The sequence below is a fragment of the Equus przewalskii genome, chromosome 4, assembly GCF_037783145.1.
Source record: "Equus przewalskii isolate Varuska chromosome 4, EquPr2, whole genome shotgun sequence".
NCBI lineage: Eukaryota > Metazoa > Chordata > Mammalia > Perissodactyla > Equidae > Equus > Equus przewalskii.
In genome coordinates this window covers 101180779-101205395 of record NC_091834.1, presented here as the reverse complement: position 1 = coordinate 101205395, position 24617 = coordinate 101180779, and the positions used below count along the sequence as shown (strand labels likewise).

The following is a 24617-nucleotide window of genomic DNA, read 5'->3' as shown; positions in this document are numbered from 1 at the left end:
ACCAGTGAGAGGTCTCTGGGGAGTGGAAAGGTGAACTCGTGGCCAGAAAAGTGGTCTCTAGTCCATTTGTGGTTGCTTGCCACTCTCCACAGGCTGATTAGGAACAAATAGAAATTCCTAAAAGGATTCCTGGAATCCCTGGGTGTGGTTCCACAGGTGAAATACGCTAGGAAGGAATTTTCCCCAGGTGAGGGGGTGTAGCTCATGGGTAGAGCATTGGACTGCAGATCAAGAGGTCCCCGGCTCAAATCTGAGCGCCCCCTGCTGGTTTTCCTTCCATCTTGGATCTACGGAAGTGGTCACCTTAGACCCCGTTCAACCACCAGCAGCGAGTCATTAGCATGTCAGGTGGCTTTCTAAATTTGGCTAATTTCCTCTGGAGAGGCTCAGCTGACAACAGAAAAAGGACAGGAAAGAAGAAGGGAGAAAAGGTGGAAAAGGTCATGTTCGGACTCCAGACCTGGTTTACGGGAAAACATCCTCATCCAGAATCAGAGGTTTTGTCTTGACCTCTTGATGCTTGTGTGTTTTTGGTCAGCTGTCCCATTTACTGTTTCCCATTTCTAGTGAGTGAGTAGGCAGGAGGCTGGGGCAGCAGACAGAGTCAGCGGCAGGGACACGTCTCAGGCATCTGAACCCCCTGGGTGCTGCTCCTGTGTGCGTTTGCTGGTCTCCCCCCAGAGACTCTGAGAAGCCGACTGGATGCTCTCATTTTAACAACACACACCTCTCCTCTTCTTGCTCCTTCTCCGAGCCAGAAACTACCTGCTCTACAGACGCGTTTGGGGAGGACTGTCCCGGATGACTCTAACGGACCTTTCAACGAAACATGTACGACTAGCAAAGCTGGTGCCCTCTGCAGGGGCCTGAGAAGCTGCCTGGTGGGCAAGGAGGGGGAGGGTGGGAAGGGGACCTGGTGGGAGAGGTGTCCCCTCTGCCGTGGAGCAGACCCCAGGTTGCACGGAACAGCACGGGAAGGTCGGTGACTTGCTGTGTTAGAGTCTGGATGTTACTACTGGGTGGAAAGGTGCCTTGTAGACGCCAACAATGGCCCATAGGTAGAGCATTGGAACATGGAGCCCGTTGTCTCTGACTCATAACCTGGGGAGCCCCTACCTGCTGTCTATAGAAATCTTCATAGACTCTATTTGTTAGAGCACCCTTAGGTTTACAGAAAATTTGAGCAGAAAGTCCAGAGTTCTCCTGCATCCTCACCTCAACGCCCCTCTCCCCTGCGGTTTCCCCTGTTTTAACATCTTGTGTTAGTATGGGACATTTGTAAAACCGGTGAATGAGGGGGCCGGCTCCGTCGCCAAGTGATTAAGTTCGTGCGCTCCACTTTGGCGGCCCAGGGTTCGGATCCTGGGCATGGACGTGGCACCACTCATCAGGCCATGTTGAGGCGGCGTCCCACGTGCCACAACTAGAAGGACCTACAACTAAAATATACAACTGTGTACTGGGGGGATTTGGGGAGAAACAAGCAGGAAAAAAAAAAAAAAAAAACAGAAGAAAATTGGCAGCAGTTGTTAGCTCAGGCGCCAATCTTTAAAAAAGAAGAGGGAAAAACCCCGAAAAAAGTGGTGAACGAATATTGATATGTTCTTATCCACTGAAGTCCATTGTTTACCCTAAGGTTCAAGCTTGTGCTGTACAGTTTTATGGGTTGTGACAACTACAGAATGTTCTGTAGCCACAATTACAGTATCATTTGGAATAGTTTCACTGCCCTAAAACTCCCCGGCTATGCCTATTCGCTCCTCACTCCCTCCCTCCCTCCCTCCCTCCCTCCGAGTCCCTGGCACCCACTGATCTTCTTACTGTCCACCGATCTCCCTTTTCCAGAATGCCATAGCGGTGGAATCGCATGCGGTGTAGCCTGTTCAGCTTGGCTTCTTTCTCTTAGTAATAGGCATTTAAGGTTCCTGCGTGTCTTTTTGTGGCTTGAGAGCTCATTTATTTTTGTTGCTGGATAAAATTCCAGTGTATGGACCAGGCTGTGATTTTACTCAGAGCCGGTGTCGCCGTTGCAGCTAACGGCATCTTCCTGCAAGAGGGCAGAGGAAGAGGCAGGTGGGGCCTGTGCCAGAAAGCCTCCCGGGCTCTGGCAGCACCAACGCTTCCCACCATTCGTGATTGTGGCAGTGATGCAGCCTCACTCGGGCTACTTGTGGTGGGTGTTTGTAACGATCTTCTTACAGCCCCAACGCTTGAAATTCCTTTGTACTTTGGGGATCCACAGCCGTGTATGACTGGTGGAAGCCGGGACCTCACAATACTATGAAAGCCGGGAATACCAGGTGCTGCCGTCCCTGAGCCCCGGCCGTAGCTCAGGCTTAGCCAGTCACCTGTAGCTGATTGAGACCTGGAACATGAATGATTTACCCAGAAGCAGGAGGAGTTGGGAATTTCCTCCAGCGGAGCCAGGGGGCTGGCATTGGCAGTGGGGCCGCTGGCTGCAGGCAGTGTCCAGTGGGGCATCATCAGCCCCATAAAGCAGGATGCCTTTTGAGGTCAACGATTCTGCCTGCGCGGCTGCCCTTTAGTCCTGCCCATTTCCTAGCGCAGATCTCTAGCTACGTTTGGTGTGGTGAGACTTTTCCCATCCTGCCAATAGTTTCCTTATTTGTCTCAATGAGCCATCATCGGTTTCTGTTTTTGACAGAATGCAGACAGTGTGTAAACTGGTACTGGGGGTGGGGTGCAGGCCGTGAGGGGCATATGGCACTGAGTGTCTGGTTTTGTTAGGACCATCTTGGTAGTTATTCGGGAGTTTGAACCTGGCCGTCGTTGGCACACAGTGACAAAGCAGGAGACTTCAATTTTGCCCGGATCACCTGGAATGAAGCGCCTAGTGAGGGCCAGGCCTTGGTGTCCTCAGTTCCCACAGAACAGCACGAGGCACTGCAGAGCGGCTGATTCTGCTGGCGCTGGACCTCAAAGACGGAAAATGAAGCACAAATCTGTAAACCCTCTCCGCTAGCCAAGACCCGGTATCGAGAGACTTCTCTCTTGCCACTGATAACTGGGAAATCCTCAAACCAAAAGTAGAGTTTGATCCTGAGCGTTGCTGAATTACAATGTCAGTTAAATTAAGCAGATGCTCATGTCTCATGCTCGAGAAGTAGGACACTGATCAGTGCGGGACCTTCCCACCCACCCAGGCTTTTCAATGGACTCGGGAACAAGGGCCAAAACTTCAGGCTTGGACGCTAGGAACCGCCCCCACCCAGAGGACCTCACGTCACCAAGGGAACCCACCTGCTGCCAGGGAAGAATGCCCGACTTTCCGATTGCATCCTGTAACAGAAAGACGGTACTTCACAGGCTGCCAGCAACATGGTAGCATGTAGGTTATGCTGGAAACATCACCTGGGGGGTGGGGGAGGTGGGGCGATTTGGTCTCATTGGACTAAATACTTATTTTGAATTTGGACTGTGTGTTTAAAGGGAAACATGATAGCTGGTAAGAAAGCAAGGCGATAAGAACACAGCACAGGAGTGAGGAAGGAATCCCCCCTTTGCTGGCATCCTCCCTGCCAAGCTCAGGGGCGTCTGTGGTCTCCCGAATGTGAATCTCACAGACTCCGATGCCATGTAGCATGTCGTACCCCTCAGGTCACTGTCCTTTCTCTAGTCCTTAGCGTCTTAGGGCTTGTGGCCTTTTAGGTAGGCCCGCTGCGTGTCCTCACTATGGGATGAAGGTCGGCCAGGGAAGCGGGCACAGGCAGTGCCTGGGCTCTCGCACCGTGGGGCAGAGGGAGAGACATCTCTGACCACACACCAGGGCTCCTTGGTCCCAGGCTGCGGGCCCCCAAGCAGCCTATATGCCTGGTCCTAGCACCCTCGGTTGTGCTGCCCCAAGGATTCCGAGGTTGCTGCCCTGTGTTCAGCCAAGCCCCTAGGTGACGGCCTCGGGGAGGGACTAAGCCAGGGAGAGAGGGGAGAGACAGTGTGAGATGTGAAGCCAGGAGGAAAGCCAGGAGGGAGGAGGCTGGGGAGGAGGAGGAGACAGTGTAGGTGGAGCTGAGGGAGGAGGGGAGCAAGGATCAGGGCGCCCGGCTTCCAGCTCTAACAGCCCAGTTCAGGCTATGGCTACACAGGAGAGTGCCTGGTAGACAAGTGAGGGGCCTCTGAGGAATGACGAGGCGAACTCATGGCCAGTGAGTGGTCTCCAGTCAGTGTGTGGTGGCTCTGCCAGTTCCAGAGGTGGCCCAAGTAGGACTAGAACTTAGAGTCCACTATGGAATCTGGGGCATGGCAACACAGGTGAAATAATGTCAGGAGGGGCCCCCAGCAGGCCAGGGGGCGTGGCTCAAGGCTAGAGCCCTTGGCTGCAGGTCCAGATGTCCCCGGTTCAATCCCAGGTGCCCCCTGGCCGTTGTTTTGCCATATTGCCACGTACAGGTAAATGGCTTCCCTGAGACCCCCGTTCCATTTTACAGCAAGGTCTGCAGTCGCCTTCACCACTCAGCGCCTGATGGTGTTGTTTTTTCGGTGTCGTCTTTCCGTGGGATAGTAAAGTGTGGTAGATTGACCCGCTGGCGCAATTCTTCACCTCTCCCTGTTCCCGTGCCTTGTGCTTTGTGACTTTTCGTTTCTCCCCCAGAGGCCAGTGTGCTCCGCACCCCTTTGCCCTGGGCCTGGCAGTATCTATCGGTCTGGGCCAACCAGGAGATGGAAACCACATAGGGATTCAAACGGGACGTTTAATTTAGAGGATTATTGTGCTATGCGAGGAGAGTAACTCTAAAGGTGCAAAGAAGACTAAAGGGACCCCTGGGCTGAGGGACCCAAGCTAGGATCGGTTGGGAAGGGGGACTTTTCCCAAAAGCTGGGATTCAGACCTCATGGGGGAAGGTGTGGTTGGGGCCCACTAACCGGGTTGTCCCGTCCAGACCTGTTCACAGTTGCCAGACGGGCAGAATGCCACCTCCCGGGGCACAGGTGAGACACTTGGAAGTGTGAGCCTGGAACTTGCAGTGTCCACACCTCGGGGGCCTGGGAACCAGACCTCGGGGCAGGGGCGAGCCCAGGCTGGCAGGAGGGTGGCTAGAGGGATTTGAGGTGATGGCTGCGCAGCAGTGTTCACCTGTCAAGCTGGGTCTGCGAGGTCACCGAATGACTTCATTCCCTGGGTGCGTGCCTGGGGCCGAGCACCACCGTGTGTCCTTGCTCGGCTGCACCACTGCCCCACATGCAGCAGGAGCCAGGGGAGCAGAAGCAAAACCTGCAGCAGGAACTGGGGAGGGCAGGCCCCTGCCTCCTGCAGCGTCTCTCCCGCGCCCTCTACTGACAACTGTTAGCGCTGCGCTCACTTGAGGAGACATGCCCTAAGGAATCCAGTCCCTTCTCCCAGAGCAGGTATGGAAGGGCGCATTTGGAGCTGAGAGTCAATAAATTGACCTGGCAGACCGTGGGCCTGGCTTTGGCCAACAGGGTGTAGCAGATATGGTGCAAGCAGGGGCTTCAGATGGACTTGCAAGGCCGAGTTTGCCCTCTGTGCTTCTACCATTACAGGGAGAGGTGCTGACCCCGTCACCTCCTCCCCTCAGCCTGGGCCCCAGAATGAACCCTCGGGTCCCAACCCTGAGCCCATCTCATGGAGAGGAGCCAAGGCAGCTTGGAGCCCACCCATCCAGCCAAGCCCGGCCTAGATCAGCTGATTCTCGTTCAGCCTGCAAGCCCAGGGGCATGGGAATAAATGCTGATCGTTGTGTGTCATTGGTTTGGGGGGTGACTTGTTATGCAACATCTTGTGACTGAGACTGACGAATACTGAAATTGATATCTAGAAGGGTCTCCTGCTGTAGCAGAAGCCTAAAGTACATGACAGGGCTTCCTGGTGAAGCAGTGGGTGGCAAGGAAGCTGTTACAATCAGCCAGGAAAACAGTGAGGAGACTGTTACTGAGGGTAGGGGAAACGAGGGCTCGTGATAATCTGGAAGGTAGAAATACACTGGAACTTGTTCACCTGGGGGCCGGATATTTCAGGGCAAAATTGGAATGCATGAGCTGTTGGCTACAGGCTGTTTTTGATGAGGTCCTACAAACAAGGTTTGAGTTGAGTGGAGAACTTTCTGGTTTGTATTCAGAATTTAGTGGCAATATAGACAGCCCAGAAATTGCTCAGTTTGAAAAATGAAACCATCCTTTCCAAGACAGAGTGAGGCCATGTTGCGTCACCTTAGGAAGAAGTCTCACTCCAGAGCCTTCCACTAAGACAGAGCCTCAGGGAACAGATCACATCAAGGGTGTGGCTTTAATGCCTTTTATTAAGAGCACTGACAGAGTTAAGGCAGGGGGTGTCAAGGACACTCTTTCAGCTGGACAGAAGTTTTCCTAGAACGATGAGGGATGTGTGGTCACAGAATGTGATGTGCCCAATACTTATGATTGAGCTGGAGGGACGGCATATGGTACAAAGAATTGTGATCGTGGCTTTTGATACATGGAATCAAACACATAGGAAACCCACAAATCTCTTGTGAGAGCTGCATTGACGAAAGCTTGGACAGCCTGGACTAAAGGACACTGAGACTGTGGCAAGTGAAAAGACCTCTGGACCTCCAACATTCCACAGGTGGGACGCAAGCTGAGGAGAATGCTCACCCACCTCAAGGGCCATATTTTCCAAGGATCTCTTCAGCAATTGCAAAAGAGGATGACGGCAGAGGAAGACTTCTCAGAGGGTGCAGCCAAGAGTCGTGTGGAACCATGGACTGGGAGCCACTGCCAGGCAGCAGAACCAAGGCCCAGTGAAGGCACACTGCCTGCTCCTGGAGTGCTTAGTGTTGTGTGCCACTGAGTTTGGGGTGACTTGTTATGCAACACTCTTGTGAAGAGGCGGCAGACACTGACATTGGCATCCAGAACGAGGCCCTGGCTGCACCCAAAGGGAAACGGGGGCGTGGGGGGTTCCTTTTGCATACCCAGTTTCTGTGGCCTTGTGTGCTCCCCGTTTTGTCCCATGTCTGAATGTGAATGTTGCAGGAAGTCTGTCTCTGTACCGTCACTGGATTTTGGATGTGTGAGGGGTAGATAACTTGTCTTTTGAGTTCACGGGTCTCTGGATCAAGAGAAGCCTCACCTGGATCTAATGCTGATCAGAAGATCCCAGACTTTGTCTGATTGACTGAGGCTGCGGGGTCTCGGGAGCATATTGTGGATGGGGGGGAGATGTCAATACCTATGACCAGGATGGCAGGCCATGGTGGATTAAAGTGTTGGCCTCCGTCCTTCACTGATTCTCTCTGGCCCTTTTGGTTTTCCAGTCCCACCCCCCCCCCCCACCCCACCCCATTAGACGTGGAACACATTTCCCTGCCCTTGGTTTGGGGCTCAGTCCTGAGACTTGCCTTGACTGCTGGGATGTCAGCACACGTGACTCAAGCAGAGGCTGGAGACCTGCTCATGTGTTGGGCTTGCGTTTCTGCATTTCTGCCATCTCCGTGAGGAAAGGTTCCCCTGCTTGCTGCCACTCCTCCAACCCGGACCCCAGAATGAACAGACATGGTGCAGATCTGAGCTGAACTCACAGCGAGAAACCGAGCACAGAGGGTCCCATGGAGTGAAATGGGGCCACCAGGTCAAGGCCACCCTAGATCAGCTGATTGGCATCCATGCTGCTGACCTATGACCCTGAGAATCAGTGCTTATTCTGTATCCATCTTAATTTGGGGAGGATTTGTTTCCAAGCATTGATGAGGAAACAGCTGTCTATGCAGCCACGATTCTTACACCTCGTCGCCAGTGCCCCCTGCACTGCCCACCGGGTACTGAGTGAGGGGAAAGGAAGAGGTGGAGTTTATTGACGGAATTCAGGTTGTGGCTACAGAGTGGAAAGGTGCCTGTTGGACCAGTGAGAGGTCTCTGGGGAGTGGAAAGGTGAACTCGTGGCCAGAAAAGTGGTCTCTAGTCCATTTGTGGTTGCTTGCCACTCTCCACAGGCTGATTAGGAACAAATAGAAATTCCTAAAAGGATTCCTGGAATCCCTGGGTGTGGTTCCACAGGTGAAATACGCTAGGAAGGAATTTTCCCCAGGTGAGGGGGTGTAGCTCATGGGTAGAGCATTGGACTGCAGATCAAGAGGTCCCCGGCTCAAATCTGAGCGCCCCCTGCTGGTTTTCCTTCCATCTTGGATCTACGGAAGTGGTCACCTTAGACCCCGTTCAACCACCAGCAGCGAGTCATTAGCATGTCAGGTGGCTTTCTAAATTTGGCTAATTTCCTCTGGAGAGGCTCAGCTGACAACAGAAAAAGGACAGGAAAGAAGAAGGGAGAAAAGGTGGAAAAGGTCATGTTCGGACTCCAGACCTGGTTTACGGGAAAACATCCTCATCCAGAATCAGAGGTTTTGTCTTGACCTCTTGATGCTTGTGTGTTTTTGGTCAGCTGTCCCATTTACTGTTTCCCATTTCTAGTGAGTGAGTAGGCAGGAGGCTGGGGCAGCAGACAGAGTCAGCGGCAGGGACACGTCTCAGGCATCTGAACCCCCTGGGTGCTGCTCCTGTGTGCGTTTGCTGGTCTCCCCCCAGAGACTCTGAGAAGCCGACTGGATGCTCTCATTTTAACAACACACACCTCTCCTCTTCTTGCTCCTTCTCCGAGCCAGAAACTACCTGCTCTACAGACGCGTTTGGGGAGGACTGTCCCGGATGACTCTAACGGACCTTTCAACGAAACATGTACGACTAGCAAAGCTGGTGCCCTCTGCAGGGGCCTGAGAAGCTGCCTGGTGGGCAAGGAGGGGGAGGGTGGGAAGGGGACCTGGTGGGAGAGGTGTCCCCTCTGCCGTGGAGCAGACCCCAGGTTGCACGGAACAGCACGGGAAGGTCGGTGACTTGCTGTGTTAGAGTCTGGATGTTACTACTGGGTGGAAAGGTGCCTTGTAGACGCCAACAATGGCCCATAGGTAGAGCATTGGAACATGGAGCCCGTTGTCTCTGACTCATAACCTGGGGAGCCCCTACCTGCTGTCTATAGAAATCTTCATAGACTCTATTTGTTAGAGCACCCTTAGGTTTACAGAAAATTTGAGCAGAAAGTCCAGAGTTCTCCTGCATCCTCACCTCAACGCCCCTCTCCCCTGCGGTTTCCCCTGTTTTAACATCTTGTGTTAGTATGGGACATTTGTAAAACCGGTGAATGAGGGGGCCGGCTCCGTCGCCAAGTGATTAAGTTCGTGCGCTCCACTTTGGCGGCCCAGGGTTCGGATCCTGGGCATGGACGTGGCACCACTCATCAGGCCATGTCGAGGCGGCGTCCCACGTGCCACAACTAGAAGGACCTACAACTAAAATATACAACTGTGTACTGGGGGGATTTGGGGAGAAACAAGCAGGAAAAAAAAAAAAAAAACCAGAAGAAAATTGGCAGCAGTTGTTAGCTCAGGCGCCAATCTTTAAAAAAGAAGAGGGAAAAACCCCGAAAAAAGTGGTGAACGAATATTGATATGTTCTTATCCACTGAAGTCCATTGTTTACCCTAAGGTTCAAGCTTGTGCTGTACAGTTTTATGGGTTGTGACAACTACAGAATGTTCTGTAGCCACAATTACAGTATCATTTGGAATAGTTTCACTGCCCTAAAACTCCCCGGCTATGCCTATTCGCTCCTCACTCTCCTCCCTCCCTCCCTCCCTCGATCTGGCACCCACTGATCTTCTTACTGTCCACCGATCTCCCTTTTCCAGAATGCCATAGCGGTGGAATCGCATGCGGTGTAGCCTGTTCAGCTTGGCTTCTTTCTCTTAGTAATAGGCATTTAAGGTTCCTGCGTGTCTTTTTGTGGCTTGAGAGCTCATTTATTTTTGTTGCTGGATAAAATTCCAGTGTATGGACCAGGCTGTGATTTTACTCAGAGCCGGTGTCGCCGTTGCAGCTAACGGCATCTTCCTGCAAGAGGGCAGAGGAAGAGGCAGGTGGGGCCTGTGCCAGAAAGCCTCCCGGGCTCTGGCAGCACCAACGCTTCCCACCATTCGTGATTGTGGCAGTGATGCAGCCTCACTCGGGCTACTTGTGGTGGGTGTTTGTAACGATCTTCTTACAGCCCCAACGCTTGAAATTCCTTTGTACTTTGGGGATCCACAGCCGTGTATGACTGGTGGAAGCCGGGACCTCACAAGACTACTAAAGCCGGGAATACCAGGTGCTGCCGTCCCTGAGCCCCGGCCGTAGCTCAGGCTTAGCCAGTCACCTGTAGCTGATTGAGACCTGGAACATGAATGATTTACCCAGAAGCAGGAGGAGTTGGGAATTTCCTCCAGCGGAGCCAGGGGGCTGGCATTGGCAGTGGGGCCGCTGGCTGCAGGCAGTGTCCAGTGGGGCATCATCAGCCCCATAAAGCAGGATGCCTTTTGAGGTCAACGATTCTGCCTGCGCGGCTGCCCTTTAGTCCTGCCCATTTCCTAGCGCAGATCTCTAGCTACGTTTGGTGTGGTGAGACTTTTCCCATCCTGCCAATAGTTTCCTTATTTGTCTCAATGAGCCATCATCGGTTTCTGTTTTTGACAGAATGCAGACAGTGTGTAAACTGGTACTGGGGGTGGGGTGCAGGCCGTGAGGGGCATATGGCACTGAGTGTCTGGTTTTGTTAGGACCATCTTGGTAGTTATTCGGGAGTTTGAACCTGGCCGTCTGTTCGGCACACAGTGACAAAGCAGGAGACTTCAATTTTGCCCGGATCACCTGGCGTGGAGTGAGGGCCAGGCCTTGGTGTCCTCAGTTCCCACAGAACAGCACGAGGCACTGCAGAGCGGCTGATTCTGCTGGCGCTGGACCTCAAAGACGGAAAATGAAGCACAAATCTGTAAACCCTCTCGCTAGCCAAGACCCGGTATCGAGAGACTTCTCTCTTGCCACTGATAACTGGGAAATCCTCAAACCAAAAGTAGAGTTTGATCCTGAGCGTTGCTGAATTACAATGTCAGTTAAATTAAGCAGATGCTCATGTCTCATGCTCGAGAAGTAGGACACTGATCAGTGCGGGACCTTCCCACCCACCCAGGCTTTTCAATGGACTCGGGAACAAGGGCCAAAACTTGAGGCTTGGACGCTAGGAACCGCCCCCACCCAGAACTCCACGTCACCAAGGGAACCCACCTGCTGCCAGGGAAGAATGCCCGACTTTCCGATTGCATCCTGTAACAGAAAGACGGTACTTCACAGGCTGCCACCAACATGGTAGCATGTAGGTTATGCTGGACACATCACCTGGGGGGTGGGGGAGGTGGGGCGATTTGGTCTCATTGGACTAAATACTTATTTTGAATTTGGACTGTGTGTTTAAAGGGAAACATGATAGCTGGTAAGAAAGCAAGGCGAGAAGAACACAGCACAGGAGTGAGGAAGGAATCCCCCCTTTGCTGGCATCCTCCCTGCCAAGCTCAGGGGCGTCTGTGGTCTCCCGAATGTGAATCTCACAGACTCCGATGCCATGTAGCACGTCGTACCCCTCAGGTCACTGTCCTTTCTCTAGTCCTTAGCGTCTTAGGGCTTGTGGCCTTTTAGGAAGGCCCGCTGCGTGTCCTCACTATGGGATGAAGGTCGGCCAGGAAGCGGGCACAGGCAGTGCCTGGGCTCTCGCACCGTGGGGCAGAGGGAGAGACATCTCTGACCACACACCAGGGCTCCTTGGTCCCAGGCTGCGGGCCCCCAAGCAGCCTATATGCCTGGTCCTAGCACCCTCGGTTGTGCTGCCCCAAGGATTCCGAGGTTGCTGCCTCTGGGGCGCTGTCTCCCCTGTGTTCAGCCAAGCCCCTGGGTGACGGCCTCGGGGAGGGACTACGCCAGGGAGAGGGGAGAGACAGTGTGAGATGCGAAGCCAGGAGGAAAGCCAGGAGGGAGGAGGCTGGGGAGGAGGAGACAGTGTAGGTGGAGCTGAGGGAGGAGGGGAGCAAGGATCAGGGCGCCCGGCTTCCAGCTCTAACAGCCCAGTTCAGGCTATGGCTACACAGGAGAGTGCCTGGTAGACAAGTGAGGGGCCTCTGAGGAATGACGAGGCGAACTCATGGCCAGTGAGTGGTCTCCAGTCAGTGTGTGGTGGCTCTGCCAGTTCCAAGAGGTGGCCCAAGTAGGACTAGAACTTAGAGTCCACTATGGAATCTGGGGCATGGCAACACAGGTGAAATAATGTCAGGAGGGGCCCCCAGCAGGCCAGGGGCGTGGCTCAAGGCTAGAGCCCTTGGCTGCAGGTCCAGATGTCCCCGGTTCAATCCCAGGTGCCCCCTGGCCGTTGTTTTGCCATATTGCCACGTACAGGTAAATGGCTTCCCTGAGACCCCCGTTCCATTTTACAGCAAGGTCTGCAGTCGCCTTCACCACTCAGCGCCTGATGGTGTTGTTTTTTCGGTGTCGTCTTTCCGTGGGATAGTAAAGTGTGGTAGATTGACCCGCTGGCGCAATTCTTCACCTCTCCCTGTTCCCGTGCCTTGTGCTTTGTGACTTTTCGTTTCTCCCCCAGAGGCCAGTGTGCTCCGCACCCCTTTGCCCTGGGCCTGGCAGTATCTATCGGTCTGGGCCAACCAGGAGATGGAAACCACATAGGGATTCAAACGGGACGTTTAATTTAGAGGATTATTGTGCTATGCGAGGAGAGTAACTCTAAAGGTGCAAAGAAGACTAAAGGGACCCCTGGGCTGAGGGACCCAAGCTAGGATCGATTGGGAAGGGGGACTTTTCCCAAAAGCTGGGATTCAGACCTCATGGGGGAAGGTGTGGTTGGGGCCCACTAACCGGGTTGTCCCGTCCAGACCTGTTCACAGTTGCCAGACGGGCAGATGCATCCTCCCGGGGCACAGGTGAGACACTTGGAAGTGTGAGCCTGGAACTTGCAGTGTCCACACCTCGGGGGCCTGGGAACCAGACCTCGGGGAGGGGCGAGCCCAGGCTGGCAGGAGGGTGGCTAGAGGGATTTGAGGTGATGGCTGCGCAGCAGTGTTCACCTGTCAAGCTGGGTCTGCGAGGTCACCGAATGACTTCATTCCCTGGGTGCGTGCCTGGGGCCGAGCACCACCGTGTGTCCTTGCTCGGCTGCACCACTGCCCCACATGCAGCAGGAGCCAGGGAGCAGAAGCAAAACCTGCAGCAGGAACTGGGGAGGGCAGGCCCCTGCCTCCTGCAGCGTCTCTCCTGTGCCCTCTACTGACAACTGTTAGCGCTGCGCTCACTTGAGGAGACATGCCCTGCTATCCAGTCCCTTCTCCCAGAGCAGGTATGGAAGGGCGCATTTGGAGCTGAGAGTCAATAAATTGACCTGGCAGACCGTGGGCCTGGCTTTGGCCAACAGGGTGTAGCAGATATGGTGCAAGCAGGGGCTTCAGATGGACTTGCAAGGCCGAGTTTGCCCTCTGTGCTTTGACCATTACAGGGAGAGGTGCTGACCCCGTCACCTCCTCCCCTCAGCCTGGGCCCCAGAATGAACCCTCGGGTCCCAACCCTGAGCCCATCTCATGGAGAGGAGCCAAGGCAGCTTGGAGCCCACCCATCCAGCCAAGCCCGGCCTAGATCAGCTGATTCTCGTTCAGCCTGCAAGCCCAGGGGCATGGGAATAAATGCTGATCGTTGTGTGTCATTGGTTTGGGGGGTGACTTGTTATGCAACATCTTGTGACTGAGACTGACGAATACTGAAATTGATATCTAGAAGGGTCTCCTGCTGTAGCAGAAGCCTAAAGTACATGACAGGGCTTCCTGGTGAAGCAGTGGGTGGCAAGGAAGCTGTTACAATCAGCCAGGAAAACAGTGAGGAGACTGTTACTGAGGGTAGGGGAAACGAGGGCTCGTGATAATCTGGAAGGTAGAAATACACTGGAACTTGTTCCATGGGGCCGGATATTTCAGCAAAATTGGAATGCATGAGCTGTTGGCTACAGGCTGTTTTTGATGAGGTCCTACAAACAAGGTTTGAGTTGAGTGGAGAACTTTCTGGTTTGTATTCAGAATTTAGTGGCAATAGAGCACAGCCCAGAAATTGCTCAGTTTGAAAAATGAAACCATCCTTTCCAAGACAGAGTGAGGCCATGTTGCGTCACCTTAGGAAGAAGTCTCACTCCAGAGCCTTCCACTAAGACAGAGCCTCAGGGAACAGATCACATCAAGGGTGTGGCTTTAATGCCTTTTATTAAGAGCACTGACAGAGTTAAGGCAGGGGGTGTCAAGGACACTCTTTCAGCTGGACAGAAGTTTTCCTAGAACGATGAGGGATGTGTGGTCACAGAATGTGATGTGCCCAATACTTATGATTGAGCTGGAGGGACGGCGTATGGTACAAAGAATTGTGATCGTGGCTTTTGATACATGGAATCAAACACATAGGAAACCCACAAATCTCTTGTGAGAGCTGCATTGACGAAAGCTTGGACAGCCTGGACTAAAGGACACTGAGACTGTGGCAAGTGAAAAGACCTCTGGACCTCCAACATTCCACAGGCTGGGACGCAAGCTGAGGAGAATGCTCACCCACCTCAAGGGCCATATTTTCCAAGGATCTCTTCAGCAATTGCAAAAGAGGATGACGGCAGAGGGAGACTTCTCAGAGGGTGCAGCCAAGAGTCGTGTGGAACCATGGACTGGGAGCCACTGCCAGGCAGCAGAACCAAGGCCCAGTGAAGGCACACTGCCTGCTCCAAGCGCTTAGTGTTGTGTGCCACTGAGTTTGGGGTGACTTGTTATGCAACACTCTTGTGAAGAGGTGGCAGACACTGACATTGGCATCCAGAACGAGGCCCTGGCTGCACCCAAAGGGAAACGGGGGCGTGGGGGGTTCCTTTTGCATACCCAGTTTCTGTGGCCTTGTGTGCTCCCCGTTTTGTCCCATGTCTGAATGTAAATGTTGCAGGAAGTCTGTCTCTGTACCGTCACTGGATTTTGGATGTGTGAGGGGTAGATAACTTGTCTTTTGAGTTCACGGGTCTCTGGATCAAGAGAAGCCTCACCTGGATCTAATGCTGATCAGAAGATCCCAGACTTTGTCTGATTGACTGAGGCTGCGGGGTCTCGGGAGCATATTGTGGATGGGGGGAGATGTCAATACCTATGACCAGGATGGCAGGCCATGGTGGATTAAAGTGTTGGCCTCCGTCCTTCACTGATTCTCTCTGGCCCTTTGGTTTTCCAGTCCCACCCCCCCCCCCCCACCCCCACCCCATTAGACGTGGAACACATTTCCCTCCCCTTGGTTTGGGGCTCAGTCCTGAGACTTGCCTTGACTGCTGGGATGTCAGCACACGTGACTCAAAGCAGAGGCTGGAGACCTGCTCATGTGTTGGGCTTGCCTTTCTGCATTTCTGCCATCTCCGTGAGGAAAGGTTCCCCTGCTTGCTGCCACTCCTCCAACCCGGACCCCAGAATGAACAGACATGGTGCAGATCTGAGCTGAACTCACAGCGGAGAAACCGAGCACAGAGGGTCCCATGGAGTGAAATGGGGCCACCAGGTCAAGGCCACCCTAGATCAGCTGATTGGCATCCATGCTGCTGACCTATGACCCTGAGAATCAGTGCTTATTCTGTATCCATCTTAATTTGGGAGGATTTGTTTCCAAGCATTGATGAGGAAACAGCTGTCTATGCAGCCACGATTCTTACACCCCGCTGCCAGTGCCCCCTGCACTGCCCACCGGGTACTGAGTGAGGGGAAAGGAAGAGGTGGAGTTTATTGACGGAATTCAGGTTGTGGCTACAGAGTGGAAAGGTGCCTGTTGGACCAGTGAGAGGTCTCTGGGGAGTGGAAAGGTGAACTCGTGGCCAGAAAAGTGGTCTCTAGTCCATTTGTGGTTGCTTGCCACTCTCCACAGGCTGATTAGGAACAAATAGAAATTCCTAAAAGGATTCCTGGAATCCCTGGGTGTGGTTCCACAGGTGAAATACGCTAGGAAGGAATTTTCCCCAGGTGAGGGGGTGTAGCTCATGGGTAGAGCATTGGACTGCAGATCAAGAGGTCCCCGGGTCAAATCTTTCTTAGGGTCTGTGGCCTTTTAAGAAGGCCTCCTATGTCCTTACTGTGAGATGAAAGTCGGCCAGGGAACCAGGCACATGCAGAGCTGGGCTCTGGCGCCGTGGGGCAGAGGTAAACAGAGATGTCTGACCACACACCAGGGCCCCTTGCTCCCAGGCTGGGGGCCCCCAAGCAGCCTGTATGCCTCGTTAGCGCCCTCGGTGGTGCTGCCCCAAGGATTCCGGGGCTGCTGCCTCTCGGGTGCTGTCTCCCCTGGGAGAACAGTGTGAGATGTGAAGCCAGGAGGAAAGCCAGGTGGGAGGAGGCTGGGGAGGAGGAGACAGTGTAGGTGGAGCTGAGGGAGGAGGGGAGCAAGGATCAGGGCGCCCGGCTTCCAGCTCTAACAGCCCAGTTCAGGCTATGGCTACACAGGAGAGTGCCTGGTAGACAAGTGAGGGGCCTCTGAGGAATGACGAGGCGAACTCATGGCCAGTGAGTGGTCTCCAGTCAGTGTGTGGTGGCTTTGCCCGTTCCAGAGGTGGCCCAAGTAGGACTAGAACTTAGAGTCCACTATGGAATCTGGGGCATGGCAACACAGGTGAAATAATGTCAGGAGGGGCCCCCAGCAGGCCAGGGGGCATGGCTCAAGGGTAGAGCACTAGGCTACAGGTCCAGATGTCCCCAGTTCAACCCTGGCTGTGTTTTTTTGTATTGCCACATACAGGTAAATGACTTCCCTGAGACCCCGTTCTATTTTACAGCAATGTCTGCAGTCGCCTTCACCACTTATCCCATGATGTTGGTGTTTGTTCAGCTGTCTTCTTTCTTGCATACTAAGATGTGGTAATTGACCCCCTGGCCCCAATTCTTCACCTCTCCCTATTCCTGTTCCCTGACTTTGTGACGTTTTGTTTCTCCCCCAGAGGCGAGTGTGCTCTGCACCCCTTTGCTCTGGACCTGATGGTACCTGTCCGTCTGGGTCAACCAGGAGACAGAAACCACACAGTGATTGAAATAGGGGATGTTTCATGCTGAGAATTATTGTACTATGTGAGGAGAGTAACTATAAAGGCACAAAGAAAACTAAAGGTACCCCTGGGCTGAGGGACCCAAGCAAGAACAAATTTGGAAGGGGGGCTTCAGCCCAAAGTTGAGATTCAGACCTTGTCCAGGAGATGTGGTTGCAGCCCAATCACCAGGTTGCCCCAACCAGACCTGTTCACAGTTAGTGCATAGGCAGGAAGCAACCTTGGGGGACATGGTAAACCACTTCGAAATGTAGTCCAGGACCGTGCAGTGTCCACACCTGGAGAACGTGGGAACCAGACCTCTGGACAGGATGACTCCAGGCTGGCAGGAGGGTGCATAGAGGTAGTTGAGGCAGTGGGGGCAGTGGGGTATTCACTGGTCCAGCTGGCGCTGCGAGGTCACCAAGGGACTACATTCTCTGGGTGCGTGCCTGGGGCAGAGCACCACCATGTGTCCTTGCACAGCTGCACCACTGACCCACATGCAGCAGGAGCCAGGGGAGCAGAAGCAAAACCTGCAGCAGGAACTGGGGAGAGCAGCCCCGTGGCTCCTGCAGCGTCTCTCCCATGCCCTCTACCGACAACTGTTAGCGTTGCGCTCACTTGAGGAGAAATGCCTAAGGAATCCAGGCCCTTCTCCCAGAGCGGGTATGGAAGGGCACATTTGGAGCTGAGGGTCAATAAATTCATAACTGGCAGACCGTGGGCCTGGCTTTGGCCAACAGGGTGTAGCAGATATATGCAAGCAGGGGCTTCAGATGGATTGCAAGGCCAAGTTTGCCCTCTGGTGCCTCTACCATTACCAGGAGAAGTGCTGACCCTGTAAGCTGCTCCCTCAGTCTGGGCCCTGGAATGAAAACTTGGGTCCCAACCCTGAGCCCATCTCACTGAGCGGAGCCAAAGCAGCTAAACTCGCAGCTTGAAGCCCACCCATCCAGCCAAGCCCAGCCTAGATCAGCTGATTCTCATTCAGCCTGCAAACCCAAGGGCATGGGAATAAATGCTGATCATTGTGTGTCATTGGTTTTTGAGGGTGACTTGTGACAAATAAAAATGGCAAGCAATAGGATATATTGGAGTATATGAGGAAGCCATTTGGTATAAACCTGACTTTGTTTTTTCCAAAAGGGCCTAACTGTGGCTGTTGAGCACGCATTGTATATCTGCTTAGACATTTCCTATGGCCAGAACAGATAAAGGTAAAGGTGCAACTTCCCCCCACATTGGCATTTCCTTAGGGATAAGCATCTTTCCTTAGGCTAGGAACTGATTGCTGCACTCACCTTTGACCACCCAGCTCACCTGTGACCAGTCAGCTTGAGACAAGAGACTGCCACCCTGCTGTGTTCACTGAGACAGAAGACCTACCTGCTGTTTCCATCAATCGCTGTGCCGACAGAGCAGTCTCGCGACTATTGTAAAAGGAACATTTCAATCCTATGAGAAACATCCTCTCTGGGGATATATAACCACTCTGTGCACCCCACTTCTTTGGTGCCCTTTCTTCCTTCGGGAAGAAAGGCCCCGGGTTATAATCCTCAGATTTAAGCTCAGAATAAACTCACCCAAATTTTCATTTATAGATTGGTTATGCATTATTTTCATCGAAACTTTTTATGCAACATCATTGTGAATGAGAGTGACAGATACTGAAATTGATATCTAGAAGGGTCTCCTGCTGGAACAGAAGCCTAAAATACAGGCTTCATGGTGAAGCAGTGGGTGGTAAGGAAGCTGTTACAATCAGCCAGGAAAATGGTGAGGAAACTGTTACTGAAGGCAAGAAAAACGGGAGCTCATGATAATCTGGAAGGCAGAAATACACTGGAACTGGTAGAGTTGGGGGCCAGATATTTCAGGGCAAAATTTGAATGCATGAGCTGTTTGCTACAGGCTGTTTTTGATGAGATACTACAAAAAGGTTTGATTTCAGAAGATAACTTATTGGTTTGTAATCAGAATTTAGAGGCCATATAGACAGCCCAGAAATTGCATAGTTGGAAAAATGAAACCATCCTTTCCAAGACAAAGTGAGGCCATGTAACATCACTTTAGGGAAAAGTCTCACTCCAGATCCTTCCACTAAGACAGAGCCTCAGGGAACAGATCACATCACAGGTGTGGTTTCAATGCCTTTTATTAAGAGCGGTGACAAAGTTAAGGCACGGGGTGTCAAGGATACTCTTTGAGCTGGACAGAAGTTTTCCTAGAATGATGAGGGATGTGTGGTCACAGAATGTGATGTGCCCAATACTTATAATTGAGCTGGAGGGACAGCATATGTCACAAAGAATTGTGATCATGGCTTTTGATACACAGAGTCAAATACATGGGAAACCCACAAATTTCTTGAAAGTGCTGTTGTGACAAAAGCATTGACAGCCTGGATTAAAAGAGACTGAGAGTGTGTGGCAAGTGAGAAGACCTCTGAACCACCAACATTCCACAGATGGGACCCAAGCTGAGGAGAATGCTCACCCACCTCAAGGGCCATATTTTCCAAGGATCTCTTCAGCAATTGCAAAAGAGGATGACGGCAGAGGAAGACTTCTCAGAGGGTGCAGCCAAGAGTCGTGTGGAACCATGGACTGGGAGCCACTGCCAGGCAGCAGAACCAAGGCCCAGTGAAGGCACACTGCCTGCTCCTGGAGTGCTTAGTGTTGTGTGCCACTGAGTTTGGAGTGACTTGTTATGCAACACTCTTGTGAAAAGGTGGCAGACACTGAAATTGGTATCCAGAACAAGGCCCTGGCTGCACCCAACGGAAAAGGTGGCATGGTGGTTCCTTTTGCATACCCAGTTTCTGTGGCCTTGTGTGCTTCCCATTTTGCCTCACGTCTGAATGTAAATGTTGCAGGAAGTCTGTCTCTGTACCGTCACTGGATTTTGGATGTGTGAGGGGTAGATAACTTGTCTTTTGAGTTCATGGGTCTCTGCATCAAGAGAAGCCTCATCTGGATCTAATGCAGTTCATGAGATCCTGGACTTTGTCTGATTGAATGAGGCTGTGGGCCCTTGGGATGAAGCTAAACGTATTTTGCACGTGGGGGCGATGTAAATACTTATGACCAAGAGGCTAGGCCATGGTAAAGTGTTGGCCTCAGTCCTTCAATGATTCCATCCAGGCCCTTTGCCAAGATGTTTTTCTGAAGTGGAACGCATTTCACTGCCCTTGGTCTGGGGCTCAGTCCTGAGACTTGCTTTGACTGCTGGGATGTCAGCACACGTGACTCAAGCAGAGGCTGGAGACCTGCTCGTGTGTTGGGCTTGCCTGTCTGTATTTCTGCTATCAGTATGAGGAAAGTTTCCCCTGCTTGCTGCCACTCCTCCATCCTGGACGCCAGAATGAACAGACATGGAGCAGACCTGAGCCCAGCTCACAGCGAGAAACTAAGCACGGAGGGACCTACGGCATGCAGCAGGGCCACCAGGTCAAGGATAGCCTGGATCAGCTGATTGGTATCCATGCTGCTGGCCTATGACCTTGAAAATAAATGCTTATTGTTGCATGTGTCTGAATTTGGGGAGGATTTGTTATAAAGCATTTGTGCGGAAACAGCTGACTATCCAGCATGATTCTCATACCTTGTCCCCTGTCACCCCTACACTGCCCGCCAGGTACTGAGTGAGGGGAGAGGAAGAGTTAGAGTTTATTGAAGGAATTCAGGTTGTGGCTACAGAGTGGAAAGGTGCCTGCCTGTTAGACCAGTGAGAGGTCTCTGGGAAGTGGAAATGTGAACTTGTGGCCAGAAGAGTGGTCTCTAGTCAGTTTGTGGTGGGTCTGCCAGTCTCCATAAGCTGATTTGGAACAGATAGAAATCAAGGCATGCTCTGGAATCCTTGGGTGTGGTTCCACAGGTGAAATACGCTAGGGAGGAACCTTTCCTAGGCCAGGGGGTGTAGCTCAGGGGTAGAGCATTTGACTGCAGATCAAGAGGTCCCCGGTTCAAATCCGGGCGCCCCCTGCTGTCTGTTTGCTTTATTGCCAAATTGTGTAGAGGGTCTGTTGCGTTTTACTTACCGTGAAGCCATCCTCTTCACCACTCTTCCTCTGGCAGAAGTTGTGGTGCTGTGTGTTAATGATCTGTGTGTTTCAGAAGTTCTTAATAAAGTGCTCCTCTTTAAAGTTTATTTTATGGAGGAACACACTTAATCAGAGGTTACCCAGCCTGACTGTCAGACCTAATGAGGGCCTTATTAAAAATACAGATTACCTCCTAGAAATTCTGGCTTAATAGGACTGAGGAGGGGCCTAGGACCTTTGATTTTGAGAGGCACACTCCCCTGCTAACCTCAATCCTAACATCATATGATTAAGTGACTGGAACATTATTTTGGAACTTACAACACTATGCCATCCTAAACAACTGTGCTAAACCATGATTTTCAAGCTAGTGCCTTCAGCCCAGGACTGAGGGAAGGCAGGACGCAGATCTGTAGTACAGAGACAGTGGCCAGGCCTGTAGAGGTGGAGAATGTGGGAGACTGAGGAAGATGTGGGCATGGCAGGGTGGTGGCAGGTGTAGTGGCACAGCACTGCTAGGTGATAACTCGACTCCTGCATTACAGCTAGAATTGAAACATGCTCATTAGGCAACACTGGTTCTTTCTGGGTAAGGCATTTGTTGGATGATCCAGAGGTCCCTGATTCCAATTCAGATATGTTTTCTTTTTCTTTTTTTCCCCAACTTTTCAACCTTCTTTCTCTGTTTTGAGGCTCCCCAGTTGTGTGAGCCCTGGTGGAAGAAATGGCTCTGCTTGCAGCTGCAGAAGCCAAAATTAAAGGCTATACTTTCTCCCTTTGCCCCCTGGCACTTTTGGCCGAACAGGTGCCCCTGACTCATACTACACTCATAGACCAATTGACACAAATTCCAGGGTTGGCAGAACTCAGGCAGCATCCAGCAGCTTCCTGACCAGTGTAACTTTCCTGAGAGCCTGGCTGGCCAGGTTTCCTTGGGTGCCCCCTGCCTCACCGGCCTGCATCTCCAACTTCTCCTGCAGTGCTGGGAGCTCCCTGACACCCCGACAAGGAGTGCCGTGTCTTTTTCCATAGCACAGCCAGTTTCTGTTTCTGTAACAATGTGCCTTGGCTGATACAACAATTGGAGTGGCTTGCAGGCAAAAGACCTTAAAGAAAATGAGGTGGATGTAGGATTGGTTTTCTGTCCTACTTGGGATTGAAGGAAGTGGAAATCCTGTTGATTCTTCAGGGCTGGCAACCTGGGAGCCCAAGGCTGTCAGTTGTAAAGTAGCTGAGTAATTGATCACAGAGATGCAACTGACCACCTGGATTCCAGGCAGCTTATTCATCTGGTGGGCGTTTAATGGCTGTTTATGGCTGGCGTTCATTCTGATTGGTCAGTGTCTGTGCTGTAGCTGTGGCTAAATATTTTGAGTGTCAGTCCTTCTTGGAATAAACTTCCCACTGAGAACAAAACCTTCAGGGACCAGTGTTAGTCCAGAACAGTACGAAGGCCCAAGCCAAGTCTGACAGCCTTGGGAAGCTCAAAGACATACAATGGAAAGCTCAAATATCTATATTCTCTTCTCCTGACACAGATGGAAATGGGCAGATTTCCGATGACTGCGCTGGAAAACTCAGCTCGTGCTGCTGAATGACTGTGATTGCTAAAAAAAAAAACAAAGGCAAATCGTCCAATTGCAGTCCTGGTGGGCTCACAGCTCGCCCCATCTTGTATGAATTGCCACTTCAGCAACAGCCACTCCAGTGAAGTTTGAGAAGGTGTCAGGACAGCTCCTCAAACTTGAAAGACAAGTTGTTACATCTTGCCCTCACCTTAGCCTTTATTGGGAGTTTTTCCTGTTACCCAGGTGGTGGTGCCAGCAATGATAAAATACTTAGACTCAAAGGGTCTCCCTGAGCAGGTAGGTAGTACACGGCAGGGTGGTTCCTAGTTGCCAAGTGCTACCTACATGTATGTATATATATATGTTTTTATATTTGCAGCAATACCCAAAGCTTTGTTCTAATATTTAACTCATGCACACACACACAACTTTCGTGTCTCTCATTTGAATGTCTGTAATGGTCTAGCCTTCCTGCTGTTATCCAATAATAAGTTGAACTTTGTAATAAGAGAAACAGCCTTGATACTGAGTTCAAAGGGATATTTGACAGACACAAAAGATAAAGAACAGGAAAATGCTGAACTGCTAAATTTCCCATTCTCTCATATGTCCAATTGTGACAACTATTTCCATATTGCGAACACAGCAACCATTCCTGTTCATTTCTTGATTCAAATGTCTCAATAATAACTGATGCCGTGGACATACACAAGTTTTTTTGCCTTCCCAACATCCATGTCCCCTTCCTGATAGCATCCCAGTTTTCCTCGGATATGGTCTGGTAGGAGTGGAACCTTGGACCTTCTATAGCTGGGAGGTGGGTGTGCCCTGATGCTAGCTGGCTCCTGCAGATGCTCTCTTCTTGGAATTCAAGCCATGGCCAGAGACAAAGCATCTTGGGTAGTTGGTTCTGGATCATGCAGATGCAATTCCCAGACCACTCTGGCCTCACGGTGAGATTGCTGTTGTGATCTCTGAGGCTGACTTGGTCCTGCCTTTCCCAAGCCTTGTCCTCTGCTTCCTAGCAATTCTGTGATGTTTCCCACAAATCCTTTCCTTAAATTAAGCACTTTGTGAAAAAACACCAACTGATACCACTGCCTGCACCCTCTCCTTACTTCCAGCAATTGGAAGCGCTACTTGACGACATGCTTGGAACAGCCAGTGGGTGAGGGACAGAAGCTTTGTAAGAAAAATGTATCTGGCTCTCCAGGAATGCAAGAACTCTCCCAAATAAGAAAAGCATTGGAGTCAGCAAAATGAGGTCAGAGGCTCTGAATCAGGATAGCCCTGCGCTGTGAGACCACCAGCCTGGACGCTGGGTCCTCCGTGCAACATCATCAGGAAGAGAGCAGGTTTTGGGCATTCAGGACCTGTCTCCACTGACCCATTTCAATTCTTTTAGGATCAGTTTCTTTTCAGATAAAAGCAATGCTTGTTTAAGTGACACAGGCAATTGGACTCATTGCTTTTTTTTTTTTAAGCAAAACTAAATTGTTGGGAGATATGCAAATAGGTTATATATGCAAATAGGTCAATTCAGGGATAATATATGTTTACAATATGATATAATTTTCTCACAAAAATGAAACTATTCTTCCTGTTTTATTGTATTTTAACATTAAAAAGTCTTGATAACTTTTCATGCTAATAAAAAACCTTTCAGGACACCTTTCGTCGTGTCTACATAGGATTCTTCCGTACGGCTGCTATTAGTTTATTTAGCCAACCCTCCTTTGCTGGACATCTGTGCAGTTTCTAATTTCCACCCTTACGTACTACCTGAAAAAGGTCTTGTTAAAGATGCGTCTCTGTTTTTCATCTGGTTTTGCTTTTAGCATAAATTCCTAGACATGGAATTTCTGCATGTGCATATTTGAAACCTTTATATTGCCAAGTTTCTCTCCAGAAAAGACATGTGGATGTGCACTTCCACCAGTAGTGTACGAAAGTACCGATAAATGGATTTTTAATTGTAAAATATACATACAGAAAAGCACATATGTACTTATATGTACAATTTAGTACAGTTTAATAAATACTTATAGATACTCAGGTATCCA

At 51.4% G+C, this 24617-nt stretch overlaps 2 long non-coding RNA genes and 1 other non-coding gene across 3 annotated transcripts in view; 2 read left to right on the top strand and 1 right to left on the bottom strand.

Annotated features, from left to right (window-relative positions):
- LOC139082933 (uncharacterized) overlaps nt 1-24617 on the top strand; it is a 68392-nt gene that overhangs the window by 24603 nt on the left and 19172 nt on the right. The window lies entirely within an intron of this gene.
- On the bottom strand, nt 1935-4245 carry LOC139082938 (uncharacterized). Its single transcript, XR_011539312.1, has 3 exons — nt 3612-4245; nt 3262-3300; nt 1935-2936 (listed from the first exon to the last, which is right to left on the bottom strand). It is a non-coding gene; the product is annotated as an uncharacterized lncRNA (long non-coding RNA).
- Nucleotides 20856-20927, top strand: TRNAC-GCA (transfer RNA cysteine (anticodon GCA)). Its single transcript has one exon. It is a non-coding gene; the product is annotated as a tRNA-Cys (tRNA).